This window comes from Bufo bufo, chromosome 7 (genome assembly GCF_905171765.1).
Source record: "Bufo bufo chromosome 7, aBufBuf1.1, whole genome shotgun sequence".
NCBI classification, from domain to species: domain Eukaryota; kingdom Metazoa; phylum Chordata; class Amphibia; order Anura; family Bufonidae; genus Bufo; species Bufo bufo.
In genome coordinates, this window is record NC_053395.1 from 194,098,735 (window position 1) to 194,120,380 (window position 21,646).

General features: G+C 41.8%; 1 long non-coding RNA gene across 1 annotated transcript; it reads right to left on the reverse strand.

Annotated features, from left to right (window-relative positions):
- Window positions 1-9,974: 9,974 nt before the first annotated feature.
- On the reverse strand, window positions 9,975-21,538 carry LOC121008494. The gene is made up of 3 exons (XR_005780587.1): window positions 21,528-21,538; window positions 19,349-19,353; window positions 9,975-10,114 (listed from the first exon to the last, which is right to left on the reverse strand). It is a non-coding gene; the product is annotated as an uncharacterized LOC121008494 (long non-coding RNA).
- Between the last annotated feature and the right edge of the window lie 108 nt (window positions 21,539-21,646).

A 21,646-nucleotide genomic window follows, 5' to 3' on the forward strand; every position in this document is an offset into this window, starting at 1 on the left:
TTGACTATTTTAGGAGGTCTGTTATAGTTTAGGATAACCCCTTTAAGGTCTGATTGGTAAAAAAAAACTGAGATCCCCACCTATCAGGAGAATGAAGATTTAAGTGAATGGGACTGAGCTGCATAAAAAAAAAATTAAAGGTGCCAGAGGCATAGGTAAGGGCTCATAGGCCCATGTTCAAAAAGTTCAGCTTGTCTCCTCCTCCCTTGAGCCTCTTTTAACTGTCGCCAGTCCCTTAACTTTCAGTCGCATCACTAAAAATGTTCCCTCTTAACCATTGTGGCTATTAAGTGAGACAGTAAGGGACTTGTATGCTGTCCCAGGTCTTAGACAATACAAAACTGCATTGAACACGTATTAACGTATAATAATAATTAGCTATAATGCAGTCAGATAATTCAGGAGGAGTGCTTAGAAGTCCAGTGGCAAATGCAACTGCTGTGACCTCTGTAGCTATGAGACTAAAGGAGACCCTTCATTCTGCTGATTGACAGGGCTCTAAGCGTTAAAGAGGACCTTTCACTGGTCTGGACATTACCATATAACTAGCTGGCTGTGTAGGGCATACTGATGGCATGTTACAGCACTTACTAGTTTCTCCATGTGCCGCTCCGTTCACCTGCTGTGCCCCTGTATTGATTTCCCACCTGGTATGTAAATTCATATTGTGCTGACTGACCCCCCCTTTTTTTCTTTGCAGTTTGACTGGAGGTGTGGCTGCCTCCTTAGTCGTGCACTCCTGACTAGCCTGTCTGCCCCATAGGCTGATTTTAATTAGTGTGAGTATATAGCTTAGCCTGCTCTCCCTCACACACTGGAAGCCATTTGGCACAAGGAGAGGTATAGGGTGGACTCTAATTGCATTCGTTGGTGGCCATTTGGCACCAGGAGTGGTGTGGAGTGGGCCCGGCATGCATGTTAGTACCTGCATTCCTTGGATATAATTGAGGCCATTTTGGCACCAAAGATGATGAAATTAAAGCAGGCCCAGCATGCATGTGGAACTTACATTCCCTGTATTGTATGGTAGCCGTCATGGCACATAACAGGTAAAATTTAGTGTTAGATTCCCATCTTACAGAGATCGCCTTGACGTGTGGCAGACGGGCTCAAATATTTTTGTACAAAATGTATTTGCCAAGCATCTCAAATTTATAAGCTTAGCATTAGCAATTATAATACATTTTTGTACTTTATTTGGTTTGCAGAGAGCTGTTGCATTGTATGTTTTGTTCTATGTTGGGTTTTCAGCCATAGCAACGTGCACCTGCGCATTGGGATGTGCTGACTGACCCCCTTTTTTTCTTTGCAGAATGTAAATTCATACCATCGGTACAGTGAGGAGGAGATGGTCCTGTTTCTCAAAGGGCGTTTCCTTCTCCCTGGCTGTGACACTCTTAACTGGAGAAGGAGACGCCCATTGAGAAACCCGTCCGTCTCCTTCTCGCTGTACCGATGGTATGAATTTACATACCAGGTGGGAAACCAGTACAGGGGGCACAGTGGCGGAGTGGTGCACAGAGAAACTAATAAGTGCTGTAACATGACTTCACTATGCCCTACACAGCCAGCTAGTTATATGATAATGTCCGGACCCGTGAAAGGTCCTCTTTAAGAAACATACATGTCTATGGATTGTGGCTGGTGTTGTTCATCTATCTATCTGTCTATCTGTCTATCTATCTATCTATCTATCTATCTATCTATCTATCTATCTATCTATCTATCTGTTTAGTTATCTATTTACTATTGATAATAACATCTGGAATGTCATATACAGTATTGAAAAAATCTAGGATGAATAGTTTCGATAGGACCTGGCTGGGCTTCCCATAAATGACTAAACCTGTTTTATATGGCAACAACGTTAAAACTCCCATTGGAAAGTCAGTATCTTTACCTATAATATAACACGCTCACAATAAAGCACAAATTAAATTAAATGTGAACCATTTTTATACGTTGTTAAATCCCATTTGGAGCAGCCATATCATATCATAGCAGCGGTCTATATGGTATTATCCTTTCATGTAAGGCAAAATGTTAGATTTTCTAATATTCTTACTATTGATCAGTCTGGGAAAACTCAAGGAAATGTATTTAGTAGCTTGCAATGCTCTTAATGATGTTATGGTGTTTTCCAAACTAGATCAGATATAACAAAAGTAGACATTGCCTTCAGTCATTGAAGGAAAATTCATACAAACCAACTCAGATTTTTTGGGGGATTGAATTTAATGAAAGAGGAGTTGCGTCATGTCCTAATTTATCAATGTGATCAATGTTATTCAGCTTACTATGAGTTTTGAAGCTATCAAAACTTAGAGTTTCATCTTATTTTTTATTTATTTATAAGAGATAGAGAAAAAATTGGTTAACCTGTACACCTAATTTTCCTTTTTTCTCTTTAAAGGGGTTTTCTGGGTTTAGAGCTGAACCTAGATATAAGCTCCCTTTTGACACATTGAGCCTGTATCAATGAAGCATCTGAGCATTTCTTGCTCCGAGGTGGGCAAAGGGGCCCACATTCCAAAGAGCACCTTTAGGATTTCACAGGGCATTTTTACACATTTTAATTTCAAACTACTTCTCACGCATTAGGGCCCCTAAAATGCCAGGGCAGTATAACTACCCCACAAGTGACCCCATTTTGGAAAGAAGACACCCCAAGGTATTTCGTGATGGGCATAGTGAGTTCATGGAAGTTTTTATTTTTTGTCACAAGTTAGTGGAATATGAGACTTTGTAAGAAAAAAAAAAAAAAAATCATCATTTTCGGCTCACTTGTGACAAAAAATAAAAAATTCTAGGAACTCGCCATGCCCCTCACGGAATACCTTGGGGTGTCTTCTTTCAAAATGGGGTCACTTGTGGGGTATTTATACTGCCCTGGCATTTTAGGGGACCTAATGCGTGAGAAGTAGTTTGAAATCAAAATGTGTAAAAAATGCCCTGTGAAATCCTAAAGGTGCTCTTTGGAATGTGGGCCCCTTTGCCCACCTAGGCTGCAAAAAAGTGTCACACATGTGGTATCGCCGTACTCAGGAGAAGTTGGGCAATGTGTTTTGGGGTGTCTTTTTACATATACCCATGCTGGGTGAGAGAAATATCTCTCTAAAAGACAACTTTTCCCATTTTTTTTTATACAAAGTTGGCATGGGTATATGTAAAATGACACCCCAAAACACATTGCCCAAATTCTCCTGAGTACGGCGATACCAGATGTGTGACACTTTTTTGCAGCCTAGATGCGCAAAGGGGCCCAAATTCCTTTTAGGAGGGCACTTTTAGACATTTGGATCCCAGACTTCTTCTCACGCTTTAGGGCCCCTAAAATGCCAGGGCAGTATAAATACCCCACATGTGACCCCATTTTGAAAAGAAGACACCCCAAGGTATTCAATGAGGGGCATGGCAAGTTCATAGAAGATTATTTTTTTTTGCACAAGTTAGCGGAAATTGATTTTATTTATTTTACGCATTTGGATTCCGTGAGGGGTATGGTGAGTTCATGTGAGATTTTATTTTTTGTCACAAGTTAGTGGAATATGAGACTTTGTAAGAAAAAAAAAAAGAAAAAAAAATGAAAAATCTATTTCTGCTAACTTGCAGCCTTACAGGGGGGTGATCAATGACAGGGGGGTGATCAATGACAGGGGGGTGATCAGGGAGTCTATATGGGGTGATCACCCCCCTGTCAGTGATCACCCCCCTGTAAGGCTCCATTCAGACGTCCGTATGTGTTTTGCAGATCCGATCCATGGATCTGTGGATCTGTAAAACACATACGGACGTTTGAATGGAGCCTTACAGGGGGGTGATCAATGACAGGGGGGTGATCAGGGAGTCTATATGGGGTGATCACCCCCCTGTCATTGATCACCCCCCTGTAAGGCTCCATTCAGATGTCCGTATGTGTTTTGCGGATCCGATCCATGGATCCGTGGATCCGTAAAACACATGCGGACGTCTGAATGGAGCCTTACAGGGGGGTGATCAATGACAGGGGGGTGATCAATGACAGGGTGGTGATCAGGGAGTCTATATGTGGTGATCACCCCCCTGTCATTGATCACCCCCCTGTAAGGCTCCATTCAGACGTCCGTATGTGTTTTGCGGATCCGATCCATGTATCCGTGGATCCGTAAAACACATACGGACGTATGAATGGAGCCTTACAGGGGAGCGATCAATGACAGGGGGGTGATCAATGACAGGGGGATGATCAGGGAGTCTATATGTGGTGATCAGGGGTTAATAAGGGACAGGGGGGGGTGTAGTGTAGTGTGGTGCTTGGTGCTACTTATTACAGAGCTGCCTGTGTCCTCTGGTGGTCGATCCAAGCAAAAGGGACCACCAGAGGACCAGGTAGCAGGTATATTAGATGTTGTTATCAAAACAGCGTCTAATATACCTGTTAGGGGTTAAAAAAATCGCATTAACAGCCAGCCAGCGAACGATCGCCGCTGGCAGGCTGTAGATCCACTCGCTTACCTGCAGTACCTGTGAACGCGCACGCCTGTGTGCCCGCGTTCACAGGAAATCTCGTGTCCAGGAGGAATGAATCGACCGCCGCCAGGACGCAATCCTGCGTTAGGCGGTCGGGAAGCAGTTAAAGACAATTTGTCTTACCGTGGACTGATGAACAGCAAGGCTTTTGGAGATACTTTTATAACCCTTTCCAGCTTTATACAAGTCAACAATTCTTAATCGTAGATCTTCTGAGAGCTCTTTTGTGCGAGGCATCATTCACATCACCCAGAACTGGTGTGTGTTTTTTTATAGGGCAGGGCAGCTGTAACCAACACCTCCAATCTCATCTCATTGATTGGACTCCAGTTGGCTGACACCTCACTTCAATTAGCTCTTGGAGATGTCATTAGTCTAGGGGTTCATATACTTTTTCCACCTTCACTGTGAATGTTTACATGGTGTGTTCAATAAAAACATTCTAATATTTAATTATTTGTGTGTTATTAGTTTAAGCAGACTGTGATTGTCAATTGTTGTGACTTAGATGAAGATCAGATCACATTTTATGACCAATTTGTGCAGAAATCCATATCATTCCAAAGGGTTCACATACTTTTTCTTGCAACTGTATATGTAAAGAAAAAAATTACAGCACTCTCAAACACTTTATATACTCCTGTGGTCGCAATATTTTCAGCTCAGAGTCTTTTTTCAACCTATGAGCTAAAACGTTGCGAGTTGGGTTGAGTGAACTTGTGTTTCAAGTTTGGCGTACAAGGCTCAGGTTATCTAAGAATTCCGTTATCGATTCTGCTACCACGGACCATAAGCGTCCATTCACACGTCCGAAACTGTTTTGCGGTCTGCAAATTGCGGATCCGCCAAACACGGACACCGGCCATGTGCGTTCCGCATTTTGTGGACCGCACATGGCCTGCACTATGATATAAATGCCTATTCTTGTTCGTGGCTTTGGACAAGAATAGGACATGCTCTATTTTTTTGCAGGGCCACGGAACGGAAGTGCGGATGGGGACAGCACACTGTGTGCTATCCGCATCTTTTGCGGCTCCATTGAAAATGAATGGGTTCGCACCCCTTCCGCAAAATTGCAGAACAGATGTGGACCCATTATGCGGACGTGTGAATAGACCCTTACTTATGGTCCATAATTTCTTAAATAACCTGAACCTTGTACGCCAAACTTGAAACACAAGTTCGCTCATCCCTAGTTGAGACCACAGGGGTGAATAAAGTGTTTTTCTTTTAACTAATTTTTTGTGCCATTTTTTCTGCCATTTTTTTAAATTCTTATATTGTCTTGGATTTGTTGCTGGATCCATTGGCCTGCACCTCCATATTTATATTTGGCCTGATGTGCTGCCATTGTTATATATATATATATACACTGCTCAAAAAAATAAAGGGAACACTTAAACAACACAATGTAACTCCAAGTCAATGACACTTCTGTGAAATCAAACTGTCCACTTAGGAAGCAACACTGAGTGACAATCAATTTCACATGCTGTTGTGCAAATGGGATAGACAACAGGTGGAAATTATAGGCAATTAGCAAGACACCCCCAATAAAGGAGTGGTTCTGCAGGTGGTAACCACAGACCACTTCTCAGTTCCAATGCTTCCTGGCTGATGTTTTGGTCACTTTTGAATGCTGGCGGTGCTTTCACTCTAGTGGTAGCATGAGACGGAGTCTACAACCCACACAAGTGGCTCAGGTAGTGCAGCTTATCCAGGATGGCACATCAATGCGAGCTGTGGCAAGAAGGTTTGCTGTGTCTGTCAGCGTAGTGTCCAGAGCATGGAGGCGCTACCAGGAGACAGGCCAGTACATCAGGAGACGTGGAGGAGGCTGTAGGAGGGCAACAACCCAGCAGCAGGACCGCTACCTCCGCCTTTGTGCAAGGAGGAACAGGAGGAGCACTGCCAGAGCCCTGCAAAATGACCTCCAGCAGGCCACAAATGTGCATGTGTCTGCTCAAACGGTCAGAAACAGACTCCATGAGGGTGATATGAGGGCCCGACGTCCACAGGTGGGGGTTGTGCTTACAGCCCAACACCGTGCAGGACGTTTGGCATTTGCCAGAGAACACCAAGATTGGCAAATTCGCCACTGGAGCCCTGTGCTCTTCACAGATGAAAGCAGGTTCACACTGAGCACATGTGACAGACATGACAGAGTCAGGAGACGCCGTGGAGAACGTTCTGCTGCCTGCAACATCCTCCAGCATGACCGGTTTGGCATTGGGTCAGTAATGGTGTGGGGTGGCATTTCTTTGGAGTGCCGCACAGCCCTCCATGTGCTCGCCAGAGGTAGCCTGACTGCCATTAGGTACCGAGATGAGATCCTCAGACCCCTTGTGAGACCATATGCTGGTTCGGTTGGCCCTGGGTTCCTCCTAATGCAAGACAATGCTAGACCTCATGTGGCTGGAGTGTGTCAGCAGTTCCTGCAAGACGAAGGCATTGATGCTATGGACTGGCCCGCCCGTTCCCCAGACCTGAATCCAATTGAGCACATCTGGGACATCATGTCTCGCTCTATCCACCAACGTCACATTGCACCACAGACTGTCCAGGAGTTGGCAGATGCTTTAGTCCAGGTCTGGGAGGACATCCCTCAGGAGACCGTCCGCCACCTCATCAGGAGCATGCACAGGCGTTGTAGGGAGGTCATACAGACACGTGGAGGCCACACACACTACTGAGCCTCATTTTGACTTGTTTTAAGGACATTACATCAAAGTTGGATCAGCCTGTAGTGTGTTTTTCCACTTTAATTTTGAGTGTGACTCCAAATCCAGACCTCCATGGGTTAAAAAATTTGATTTCCATTTTTTTATTTTTGTGTGATTTTGTTGTCAGCACATTCAACTATGTAAAGAACAAAGTATTTCAGAAAAATATTTAATTAATTCAGATCTAGGATGTGTTATTTTTGTGTTCCCTTTATTTTTTTGAGCAGTGTATATATATATATATATATATTTTTATATATATATATATATATATATATATATACAGTATCTCTTATATTATAAAAATGAGTTTCTGTTTGTCTGTCTGTTCTTTATGTGCGAACAAACGACTGATCTGATCTTCACCAAATTTGGCACACAGGTACACAGGATTTAGACCTGCATTAGCCAATACAAGCCTGCAAGTCTTTCTCTTCATATCTGAACTGCTGTACACGGTCACATGTCTCTTATCAGCCAATAGAAGCTCGCCGCCTCTTAGCCTCCACATACACACAGTTTTACTCCAGGTTTCCATAACAACCCAGCCATTTTTCTTCACTGCTGTAGGTCAGCTTTAGGCTAGGGCTACAGGACGACAATAAGTCGCACGACACATAGGGCACAACTACGCTGCTACATGCATCCATCTTGGAAGGATTTTTTGCGACTGTCGTGTTGCAGTCGCAGCATGTCGCATGTCGCAGTGCGACACCATAGCCTATCATTTTAAAAATTGTTGAGACAAAATGTCGCATGACACATATCGTCGTGTAGCCCTAGCATTAAAGGGGCAGGGCGCTGTGGAGGTCACTGTTAAAGAGGCGGGCACTGTGGAGGTCACTGTTAAAGGGGCGGGCACTGTAGAGTTCACTTTTAAAGGGGCGGGTGCTGTGGAGGTCCCTGTTAAAGGGGTGGGCACTGTGGAGGTCCCTGTTAAACGGGCTGTAGAGGTCACTATTATGGGGAATACTGTCAATATCTTTTAACAACACACACAAACATTAAATGAAATAGATGAAATATACCCGTGCGAAGCTGGGTCCTTCTGCTAGTATATATATATATATATATCTTATGTTATAAAATTGAGTTTCTGTCGGTCTATCCCGACATCTGTCTGTCTGTTCTTTATGCAAGACCAAACGACTGGATCGTCAGCAAATTTGGCACACAGGTACATCAGGTGTCCGGAAAGGTTTTAGACTGGGTCTCAGATTTCTAGGACGTACCGTTCCAGAGATATTCCCAAAAAATGACCCGCATTAGCCAATACAAGCCTGCAAGTCTTTCTCTATATATCCCAGCTGCAATACACACGGTCACATGTCCATTATCAGCCAATAAAATCTCGCAGGCCCTTAGTCTCCACATACACACAGTTTTACTCCAGGGTTCCATAACAATCCAGCTATTTTTCTTCACTGCTGTAGGTCAGATTTAGGCTAGGGCTACACGACGACATGAGTCGCATGACAATTTTTATAATAATAGTCTATGGTGTTGCACTGCAACATGTGACATGCTGCGACTGCTACACAGCTCAGCAGACAGTATCACACAATAGACTTAGATACACAGCAGACAGTTTCACACATGATAGGATAGTGCAGGGAATACAGACAAAACTTGCAACAGAGTAGTCAAACAAGCTGAGTCAGAAACCAAGAGAGCAGCACGTTACCAAAGGAGAAAGCGGAGGATCATCAGGAGAAGCCGAAGTCAAAACCAGGAGGAAACGCCAAGACCAAGGGATGAGACGGACGGGTAATCCGAACACGAGCAGGAGACCAACAAACCAGGTAAGTATAATCGCAGGAAGGACCTCAATAACAGGCAATCTGTGGCCAGCAAATTGCCTGTTTAAATAGGGCGCCAGTGGAGTCATCTGACGTGGCCAGCGCCACATGACTCCTGAGTTCCAATCCAGCCAAGCGCCGAGTGAGCAGCTCGGCGCTCAGCCCTATTGTGGTTACCACGGGAACGGGCGACGATGGGGTGCGCTGATGATGCAAGCGCGCCCCGGCCGTCCCCGCCTCCTGAAACCCCGCACAGAGCGCACCGTGACAGTAGGATTAGATACACAGCTCAGCAGACAGTATCACACAGGATAGGATTATATACACAGCTCAGCAGACAGTATCACACATGACAGAATTAGATACATAGCTCAGCAGGCAGTATCACACAGGATAGGATATTAGATACACAGCTCAGCAGACAGTATCACACATGACAGGATTAGATACACAGTTCAGCAGACAGTATCACAAAGGATATGATTAGATACACAGCTCAGCAGACAGTATCACACAGGATAGGATTAGATACATAGCTCAGCAGACAGTATCACACAGGATAGGATTAGATACACAGCTTAGCAGACAGTATGACACAACATAAGATTAGATACACAGCTCAGCAGACAGTATCACACAGGATAGGATTAGATACACAGCTCAGCAGACAATATCACACAGGATAGGATTAGATACACAGCTCAGCAGACAGTATCATACAGGATAGGATTAGATACACAGCTCAGTAAATAGTATCACACATGTCGCAGTGCTACACCATAGCATATCATTATAAAAATTGTTGAGACAAAATGTTGCACGACACGTCGTTGTGTAGCCCTAGAATTAAAGGGGCAGGACACTGTGGAGGTCACTGTTAAAGGGGCGGGCACTGTGGAGATCACTGTTAAAGAGATGTTCACTGTGGATGTTACTGTTAAGGGGGCAGGCCGCTGTGGAGGTCACTGTTAAAGGGGCGGACACTGTGGAGGTCACTGTTTAGGGGCAAGGGCCACTATTAAAGGGGCAATTGCTGTGGAGGTCACTGTTAAGGTAGCAGGGTACTGTTAGGTCACTGTTAACCTCTTCAGGACACATGATATACCGGTACGTCATGTTGTCCTGGCCCGGTGGGCGGTGGTCAGAACCCTGTGCCTGCTCAAATCATTGAGCAGGCACCTTGGCTAGATGTGCCGGGGGGTCCTGTGACCCCCCCATGTCGGCGATCGCAGCAAACCGCAGGTCAATTCAGACCTGCGGTTTGCTGCGGTTTCGAAGTTTCTGAAACTTCAAATAAGCTTAATTTTAATGTTTAACCCCCCCTGCTGCCCTCTTTGTTATCTGCCGGCGGGCGCAGCGGGGGAAGGGGGGGGGCTATGCGGGGAGTGCGGCAGGGAGGGCGGGCGGCGGGGCGGGCGGTTGCTTCTGGTGCTTGGGGGGGTGGGCAGGCATGCGATCATCCACCCGCCCCCTCTCTCGGGATGGCCGAGCGGTTTGCAGAGTGTCAGCACATTGCTGACACTCTGCTCGAAACGCATGACATCTGTGCCTTTTCAGCCCCCGATGGGAGAGGGAGGGGGCCCCCTCCCTCCCCATCACCCACTGCTCTGCTGGGGCAGCGAGTGATGGGTACCATGACAACCGGACGCCTTCACAGGCGTCCGGCTGTCCATGGTACTGATCAGAGGCTGTACATGGTGCTGATGAGACTTCTGCTAAAGGCAGAAGTTTAATCAGACTTTGTAAAGTGAAAATACAGTACAGTACACTATATAGTGTACTGTACTGTATTATACAGACATCAGACCCACAGGATCTTCAGGAACCAAGTGGGTCTGGGTAAAAAAAAAGTGAAAAAAAAGTGAAAAAAAAGTATAAATCAAAAAACACATTTATCACTAATTAAAAATGAAAGAAAAAAAATTCCCTACACATGCTTGATATCACCGTGTACGTAACGACCTGATCTATAAAATGGTCATGTTACTTTACCCGAAGGTGAACGCCATAAAAATAAAAAATAAAAAACTATGATGAAATTGAAATTTTGCCCACCTTACTTCCCAAAAAAGGTAATAAAAGTGATCAAAAAAGTCGTATGTACGCCAAAATAGTACCAATCAAACCATCACCTCATCCCGCAAAAAATGAGACCCTACCTAAGATAATCGCCCAAAAACTGAAAAAACTATGGCTCTCAGAATATGGAGACACTAAAACATGATTTTTTTGTTTTTGTTTCAAAAATGAAATCATTGTGTAAAACTTACATAAATGAAAAAAGTAGACATATTAGGTATCACCGCGTCCGTAATAACCTGCTTTATAAAAATATCACATGACCTAACCCCTCAGGTGAATATCGTTAAAAAAAAAAAAAAAGTGTAAAAAAAGCTATTTTTTGTCATCTTACATCACAAAAAGTGTAATAGCAAGCGATCAAAAAGTCACACGCACCCCAAAATAGTGCCAATAAAACCGTCATCTCATCCCGCAAAAATCATACCCTACCCAAGATATTTGCCCAAAAACTGAAAAAACTATGGCTCTGGAGACACTAAAACATAATTTTTTTTGATTCAAAAATGAAATCATTGTGTAAAACTTACATAAATAAAAAAATAGTATACATATTAGGTATGGCCGCGTCCGTGATAACCTGCTCTATAAAAATATTACATGATCTAACCCCTCAGGTGAATACCTTAAAAATAAACAAAAGAAAACGGTGTAAAAAAAGCCATTTTTTGTCACCTTACATCACAAAAAGTGTAATAGCAAGCGATCAAAAAGTCATACGCACCCCAAAATAGTGCAAATCAAACCGTCATCTTATCCCGCAAAAATCATAGCCTACCCAAAATATTTGCCCAAAAACTGAAAAAACTATGGCTCTCAGACTATGGAGACACTAAAACATGATTTTTTTGTTTCAAAAATGAAATCATTGTGTAAAACTTACATAAATAAAAAAAATAGTATACATATTAGGCATCGCCGCATCCGTGACAACCTTGTCTATAAAAATATCACATGATCTAACCTGTCAGATGAATGTTGTAAATAACAAAAAATAAAAACTGTGCCAAAACAGCTATTTCTTGTTACCTTGCCTCACAAAAAGTGTAATATAGAGCAACCAAAAATCATATGTACCCTAAACTAGTACCAACAATACTGCCACCCTATCCCGTAGTTTCTAAAATGGGGTCACTTTTATGGAGTTTCTACTCTAGGGGTGCATCAGGGTGGCTTCAAATGGGACATGGTGTCAAAAAAAACAGTCCAGCAAAATCTGCCTTCCAAAAACCATACGGCGCACCTTTCCCTCTACGCCCTACTGTGTGCCCGTACAGTAGTTTATGGCCACATATGAGGTGTTTCTGCAAACTACAGAATCGGGGCAATAAATATAGCATTTTGTTTGGCTGTTAACCCTTGCTTTGTTACTGGAAAAAAATTATTAAAATTGAAAATTTTCCCAAAAATCTAAATTCAGAAATTTTATCACCATTTGCCATCAACTCTTGTGGAACACCTAAAGGGTTAACGACGTTTGTAAAATCAGTTTTGAATACCTTGAGGGGTGTCGTTTTTGGGTGGTTTCTATTATGTAAGCCTCACAAAGTGACTTCAGACCTGAACTGGTCCCTAAAAAGTGGGTGTGCTGTGAAACTCACTGTTAAAGGGGCAGGCTGCTGTGAAGATCAAAGTTAAGGGGATGGGCTGCTGTGGAGGTCCCATTTTAAAGTGGCGGGGCACTGTGGGGGGTCAGTGTTAAGGGGTGGGGGACTGTAGAGTTTACTGTTAAAGGGGCGGGGTGCTGTAGATGTCACGGTTAAGGGGGGATACTGTCGATATCTTTTAACGACATACACAAACATTAAATGAAATAGATGAAATATACCCATGCGAGGCCGGGTCCTTCTGCTAGTATATATATATATATATATATATATATATATACAGTCCCTGACAAAAGTCTTGTCGCTTCTCTATTTTGTAGAAACTCCTGCTATTAACCTGACTTTTAATTAATCAATTGGTGTTAGAAATAGCTCATATGAAAAGCTAAAGCCCTCCCAAATGATGTTTAATGCACTAAAATAAATTATTTTCACTGAAAAAAGATTTATCATTTAATCAAGACAGAAAGGTCAAATTTTGGCAAGACAAAAGTTTTGTCGCCTATACAGAAATTAAACAACTTTACTGCAAATCCAAAAATATGTCAGCAAATTAAGTAGTGGTGCTGTGAGATCCAAATTTAATATCTTGTATGACTTCCATGAGCTTGAAGGACAGCATCCATGCGGTTTGGCAAGGATTCATACAATTTATTGATGAAGTCATCAGGAATAGCAAAGAAAACAGTCTTGCATGCCTCCCAGAGTTCATCAATATTCTTTGGTTTCGTCTTCCATGCTTCCTCTTTCATCCTACACCACATATGCTCAATAATGTTCATGTCTGGTGACTGGGCTGGCCAATCCTGGAGCATCTTGATCTTCTTCGCCTTGAGGAACTTTGATGTGGAGATGGAAGTATGCGATGGAGCACCATCCTGCTGCAGAATTTGGCCTTTTTTATGGTTGGGAATATAAGAGGTAGCTAAGATGTCTTGGTATTTTAGACTATTGATGTTGCCTTCCACCCTGCAGATCCCTCGCACACCCCCATACTGGATGTAACCCCAGACCATGATTTTGCCTCCACCAAACTTCACTGTTTTCTGGGTAAATCTCGGCTCCATGCGGGTTCCAGTAGGTCTCCTGCAATATTTGCGGCGACTGTGGTGTAATTCAACAGAAGATTCATCTGAAAAATCCACCTTCTGCCACTTTTCCAGCGTCCATCCTTTTAGCAGGCTGTGGCCCTTGGCAAATGCCACACTGTTTTTCAATTGTCTTTTGTTTAGTGCTGGCTTATGGGCACTGATTCGACCATGGAGGCCATTTCGAGACAGAATCCAACAAACTGTTCTGGTTAACACAGGGACTTCAGGTGACCAAGTCTCGTGGAGGTCTGCTGCAGTGGAAAATGGGCTAGCCTTGGATTTTCGAGCCAGCAAACGGTCCTCTCGAGCAGTTGTCTTGTGGGGTCGGCCTGACCTGGCCTTGTCCAAAACGTCTCCAGTCTCTTCAAATCTTTTTTTTATCCTCTGAACTTGACGCTGAGACATATTGAAGGTGTCTGCCACATCAGCAGTGGATCTGGTCTTCAGCCTCTTGATAATCAACACTTTAGTCTCCGGGTGAATCTTAGGCATGTTTGCAGAGGTCTAGTTGCAGTTGATGTGAAGATCTAGTGTACTGGGGTTATTTTTATACACACTTGAGACCTAATTGATCCATTATTAGTCACAGGTGAAGCTCATATGACAAGGCGACAACACTTATGTCTTGGCAAAAATTTACTCAATGGGCTTTACCAAGCTGTGAATATTAGAATACTTTTTGTCAGTTTCGTTTTGCACTGAAACATTATTACAAAAGCTGTCGGGATTAAAATCACCCATTTCTTGTAACAAAATCTTGATTAGAATATATATATTCAATTTGTACACAAGTTTTCTAATGTCCTAAAAAAAAAGACATTTACAAAACGATTCCAACATAAAGTAGACATATGGGGAATGTTAAGTAATAAATATTTTATGAGGTATCACTTTCTGTTTTAAAAGCAGAGAAATTGAAATTTAAAAAATTGTGAAATTTTAATTTTTTTAGGCAAATTTGGGATTTTTTTCATAAATAAAGGTGAAATATATTGACTCAAATTTATGACTATCATGAAGTACAATGTGTCAGGAGAAAACAATCTCAGAATGGCTTGGATAAATAAAAGTGTTCCAAAGTCATTACCACATAAAGGGACACATGTCGGATTTGCAAAAAATGGCCTGGGCAGGAAGGTGAAAACTGGCCCGGGGTTGAAAGGGTTAAAGATAACAATCACAAAGCCCTGATCTCAGTCCTATTAAAAATTTATGGGCAAAGCTGAAAAGGCAGTTGTGAGCAAGGTGACCAACAAACATGGCTCAGTTACACCAGTTTTGTCAGGAGGAATGGACCCAAATTCCGGCCAACTATTGTGAGAAGCTTGTGGAAGGATATCCAAAACGTTTGACCCAAGTCCTACAGTTTGAGGGCAATGGTACCAAATAGTAATGAAATGTATGTAAACTTTTGACTTTGCAGAAAGTAATAAACATGCCTTAAAACATTCTCTCTCTCATTATTCTGGCATTTGGCAAATAATAATAATTATGGTAATCCAAATTGACCAAAAACAGGAAAGGTTTATTCTGATTTCATGTCAGATATTGAGAAAAACATGCATATGTGTCTTTTTATATAGTGTATGTAAACTTCTGGTTTCAACTGTATATCTATATATATATCTAGAACACAAAAAACAGAAACCAGCAGCACAAGACCAAAAAGCAAGGGTGCAAAAAATCCTCAAAGCCGCAGGCTCAGACGACTATCCATGGGTATAAATAACAAAAAACGAGGCAGCACTCCAGCAAGCTTGATAAAGATCGCATTGAGCGATTGAAACGTTGCTGAGGGGAATAAAGGATCCATTATTTTCACCTAACGTCTGGAGTGCTGCCTCGTTTTTTGTTATTTATATATATATCTATATATATATATATTTTTTTTAGGGTTACTCCTGCAGTATATAAATCTTTTGCTAGAGGTAGTTGTGCATTGTGTGTGTATATATACATATACACTGCCCGTCCAAAAAAAAGTCACCACCAAAAATATTTTGTTGGACCGCCTTTAGCTTTGATTACAGCACGCATTCGCTGTGGCATTGTTTCGATAAGCTTCTGTAATGTCACAAGATTTATTTTCATCCAGTGTTGCATACATTTTTCACCAAGATCTTGCATTGATGATGGTAGAGTCTAAATGCTGCGCAAAGCCTTCTCCAGCACATCCCAAAGATTCTCAATGGGGTTAAGGTCTGGAAAATGATGTCTAATGCTTCCTGAACCACTCTTTCACAATTTGAGCTCCGATGATTCCTGGCATTGTCATCTTGGAATATGCCCGTGCCATCAGGGAAGAAAAAATCCATTAATGGAATAACCTGATCATTCAGTATGTTCAGTAGTCAGCTGACCTTATTCTTGGAGCACATACTGTTGCTGAACCTAGACCTGACCAACTGCAGCAACCCCAGATCATAGCACTGCCCCCACAGACTTGTACAGTAGGCACTAGGCATGATGGGTGCATCACTTCATCTGCCTCTCTTCTTACCCTGATGCGCCCATCACTCTGGAACAGGGAAAATCTAGACTCATCAGACCACATGACCTTCTTCCATTGCTCCAGAGTCCAATCTTTATGCTCCCCAGCAAATTGAAGCCTTTTTTTCTGGTTTGCCTCACAGATTAGTGGTTTTCTTACGGCTACACAGCTGTTCAGTCCCAATCCCTTGAGTTCCCTTCACATTGTGCATGTGGAAATGCTCTTACTTTCACTATTAAACATAGCCCTGAGTTCTACTGTTGTTTTTCTTCTAATAAATTTCACCAAACGATTAAGTGATCGCTGATCACGATCATTCAGGATCTTTTCCTCGAATACGATGGGTCCCCACTACCCTTCCAGTTTTTAATAATGCGTTAGACAGTTCTTAACCCAATTTTAGTAGTTTCTGCAGTCTCCTTAGATGTTTTCTCTGCTTGTTGCATGCCAATGATTTGACCCTTCTCAAACAGACTAACATCTTTTCCACGACCACGAGATGTGTCTTTCGACATGGTTGTTTAAGAAATGAGAAGCAACTCATTGCACCAGTTGGGGTTAAATAATTTGTTGCCAGCTGAAAGATAATCGCCCATGCAGTAATTATCCAATAGGAGGCTCATAACTGTTTGCTTAGTTAAATCCAGGTGGCGACTTTTTTTTTTGGACAGGCAATGTATATTACTCTTTTTATAAGGCAAGGTAACAAAAAAATTGCTGTTCTGGCACAGTTTTATTTTTTGTTTTTTACAATGTTCACCTGACAGAGTAGATAATGTGAAATTTTTATAGAGTAGGTCGCAACAACACGGCAATACCTAATATGTCTATTTTTATTACATTTTTTGGATTTACACAATAAAAAATGTCAAAAAAAATCCTTTTTTTTTTAAGCCATATTTTTTGGGCGATTGTCTTAGGTAAAGTCTCATTTTTTGCAGGATGAGATGATGGTTTGATTGATACAATTTTGGAGCACATGTGAATTTTTGATCGCTTGGTATTACACTTTTTGTGATGGAAGGTGAAAAAAATCGTTTTTTTGGCACATTTTTTTTTTAATTTTTTTATGGTGTTCACCAGACGGGTTGAATTACATGCTATTTTTATAGAGCAGGTTTTTACAGACAAAGCAATGCCTAATATGTGCATTTTTTATTTTATTTGACACAATAAAAGCATTTTTGAAAATTATGTTTTTGTGTTTCCATTTTCTGAAAGCCATTTTTTTTTTCATTTTTTGGATGATTGTCTTAGGTAGGATCTAATTTTTTGTGGGATGAGATGGTGGTTTTATTGGTACCATTTTGGGGTATATATGACTTTTTGATCGCTTAGTATTACACATTTTGTGATGTAAGGCGATAAAAAAAGGGATTTTTTGGCAAATTAAATTTTTTTATGGTGTTCACCAGATGGGTTGGATCACATGCTATTTTTTTTTATAGAGCAGGTCATTACGGAAATTACGATACCAAATATGTGCATTTTTCTTTACTTTATTTTATATAATAGAAGCATGTTTGAAAAAAAATCATGTTTTTGTGTCTCCAATTTCGGAAAGCCATATTTTTTTTATTTTTTAGACGATTGGTTTATGTAGGGCTTATTTTTGGCGGGATGAGGTCACGGTATGATTGGTACTAATTTTGGGTACATATGACTTTTTTGATAATTTTTATACCATTTTTTGGGAAGTGAGGTGTGCAAAATTGCAATTCCATCATAGTTTTTCTTTTTTTTTTATGGTGTTCACTGTGCGGCAAAAGTAACATGATGGTTTTATAGATCAGGTCCTTACAAACGCGGAAATACCAAACATGTTTAGTGTTTTATATTTTTATATTTTTAAACAATTATGTGTGGATATAGGAAGTTTATTTTTATTTATTTTATTTAATTTTTTCACTTTATTTATTTTTTAACATTTTTTGGACCCAGACCCATTTGGTTCTTGAAGATTCAGTGGGTCTGATGGATTACAATATTGAACTCATACTAATCATTTAGCAGGCTTAGATATACCACGGAAAGCACGGAAAGCCATTTGCCTGTGAAGGCGTCCGGTTGCTATAGTAACCATTGGGACGCTGCCACAGCGCAGCAGCACGATGGGCTAGAAATTAATTAGTGTAAAATTATTATTATTTTTTTTACAAAGGTGTCCATATCCTTTAAGGGGGGTTGCCACCTTTTGAAGGCTTTTGGCAAACCCTCCTCTTGGCCAGACATGCAAAATGAAAGCATACTTACTTGCCTCCTGCTGCTGGGTCCCAGATGCTTTGCTCCCCTGCCTCAATTGGGTCCCCTTCTGTAAACCTCTGCCTTGACACAGCGGGAGCTAATGACTAGCTGCAGCGGTGACCTGACCCCTTGTGTCACGTGAGCAAATGATGACACAAGGGAGTCAGCTCACCTCTGCAATCAATCATTGGCTGCAGCGACATCAAAGCAGATGTCTATAGCAGGGGGAACCAAGTGAAGCAGTTGAGGACAGAGTGCAAAGTGGAGTAAATGTCATACACATTAGGATTAGCTGGGAACCTAATACATAGAATGGCCTCTCAATTGTCACCCAACATCAGAGGAAAGGGACTGGGCGTTTTGGATTTCAAATTGGATCTTTGTTTCCATTGGAGACAATCAGCCGCCTATTATATTCTCTCCACCAAATTAAACATGCTGAGTGGAGCTTATCTTCAGTTCCAGAGTCTGTTGATACAGTTGTAATGATTACCCTTCAAAGCTACTGGATGAGGAGAAATTCCAATGTGGATAAACCTACAGGAAATGAACAGAATAATTAGAGATGAGCAAAGTTTTCAAAAATTCGATTCGGACGCTTTTGCAAATTTTCCAAAATAGTGGCTAAAGCAGATGGCCAGAAGAAATGGGTCTCTTTTCACAAAGTTTGGGTGTGGCACCCAGAATGATCAAGTCCAATGCATCATCTGTCCATAGTGCCTGTAACGTCTCTCCCTGCACTAAGTTCACCGGAAAATGGCAGAGACCGGGCAAGAGGAGACTTTTTATAGGGCTGTGACATAACAGGGCCTGGCTATCTGCTGATTGGCTGGCTGCACAGAATTATGGGTGATCCCTCATTACCGGGCTTCTTACTTCCTCTTTCTAACATGTGCAGCAGCCATTTTAGAAAAAAATATGATTTGTTACCACAAAGCATGAGGAAGTTCGACTTCGGCACAAATCAAATTTTTCCTGCAATTCAGATCGAATTGTCAACTTTGCTAATCTCTAATAATAATATAGTATATAATACATAATATACTGTAGAATGAAAAATATAAAATATGTATAAACTTATAGAAAACAATTTCTGTATATTAGAAGTGCAAAAGATCTCAAATAAAAAAAATACTGAGAATATTTTAATAAATTACTAAATTATCTTTATTTTTCTAGATCATTTGCACTAATAATTGTGAGTTCCCCTAACCTAAATATTCAATAGCCTATCTTCCTAACAGACTCTTACGTTAAAGAAACTGTCTCAGATGCGGAGTCGATATAATCAGCTTACGTCCAGAGCATTGAATGAAATGTAACTTTGAATTACGGTGTGCTTTGGTTAGCCCTCCTTTTCTTTTAGAATGTCTTTCCCATCTCCTTCGTGCTTCATTTGTCTCTAATGTACTTACCTTTCAAAACCTATAGTGTAACTGTAACAAATGCATTGGGGATTATTATACTGAGTATTAAAGAGTTTCCTTTTTGTGTGTGGGGTCTCCAAATCAATACTTACACGAGAATATTCACAATTTGTAGTCTGCAAAATCCTAAGTGGACTGATAATGCACATAAAAGGCCAATTCACAGTACATGGAATTATATCAGTTCCATCTATTCTATTCTCCCAATTGGGCAAATTCAGGTTCTTTAGGAATACATAAACCGTTCAAGCCTCTTTCAGAAGAAGTGGGAACGTTCAGGTCCATAATTGTCACCAGACATCCTGGCGGATAGACATAGGGGAACCACTTGTTTTTCACTCTTTGCTGTTACCCCAAAATAAGCCTATGAGATGCTTGGTAAATTTTCTGTCCCGCCGGTGTAGACAGGAACGTGTATGATTGGATAACCTTATACATGATTGAGTTGAGGAGAATGTTCTTACTCAGAAAAGAAGATGAAGGAGAAAAATTGCAATATATATATATATATATATATATTGGGGGCTGGCTCTGGTAGACAGGATTAGCGGACGCAGTATAGAGGCAACAACAAGTTATTTGGATCACACAGTTCATTGTTTTATTCACACTTTAGCAAGTGACAAAACAAGCAGTCATATTCAAACAAAAAGTCACCTTACGGCGTTGGTGGTAATTCACACCATGCGGCAATTCTGCCTCAAAGAGTCCTTGCTGATAGCAGCACCAACCTGTTTTCACCCCAAACAGGTAGCAAGCCTTCATCCAGACACAAGGTTCCCAGATCCCAACACAGAGACATGGCTCCTATTTAAGGACAGTCAGGTGCTGCCAAAACCCGAACCGATATTTAAAATCCGGTTCGGTATTTGACCTCACCTGGCTGCAAATCAGCCCAGCAGCACATGCTGGGAGGAAAATACCTGTTTTCCCAGACCAAACCTCTCACTGTGTCACATATCCCCCATTTTTTTTAACCCTGAGGGGATAAACACACGCCAGACAATGTACCCGGGACAGGGCATCCGCGTATCCCTGTAACCAGCCTGCCCTTTGTTAGACTAAAAACTTAAAGCTTTGTAGGGAGAGAAACCATTGGGTGACCAGGGCATTTCTGTCCTTGGCCTGGCTCATCCACTTGAGAGGGAAGTGGTCAGTAGAGTAGCAAAGAGGGGAACAAACCTCATGTAATAGCCCACCTTTCCCGAGGAATCAGTTTATTTGCCTAGTGGTGACAGGTCGGGGCCAATTCTGTATCGCCTCAATTTTGTTCACTTGAGGTTTGATAATTCCGTGCCCAATGACATACCCAAGGTACTTAGTCTCTTCTAACCCTATCGCACATTTTTTGGGGTTAGCGGTTAGGCCAGCTTTTCGAAGGGAGTCCATTACAGCCTGCACTTGGGGTAGGTGACTTTCCCAGTCGGTACTGTGGATGACAATATCGTCCAGGTAAGCTGAAGCGTACCGACGATGTGGACGAAGCACAATGTCCATTAGTCGCTGAAAGGTGGCGGGGCGCCATGCAGACCAAAGGGTAAGACATTATATTGATACAGCCCCTCAGGCGTGATGAAAGCAGTTTTCTCTTTGGCAGTCTCCGTTAAGGGCACCTGGTAGTACCCTTTCATGAATGAGGTCAAAAACAGAAAAATACAGGGCTTGTCCTAACCTCT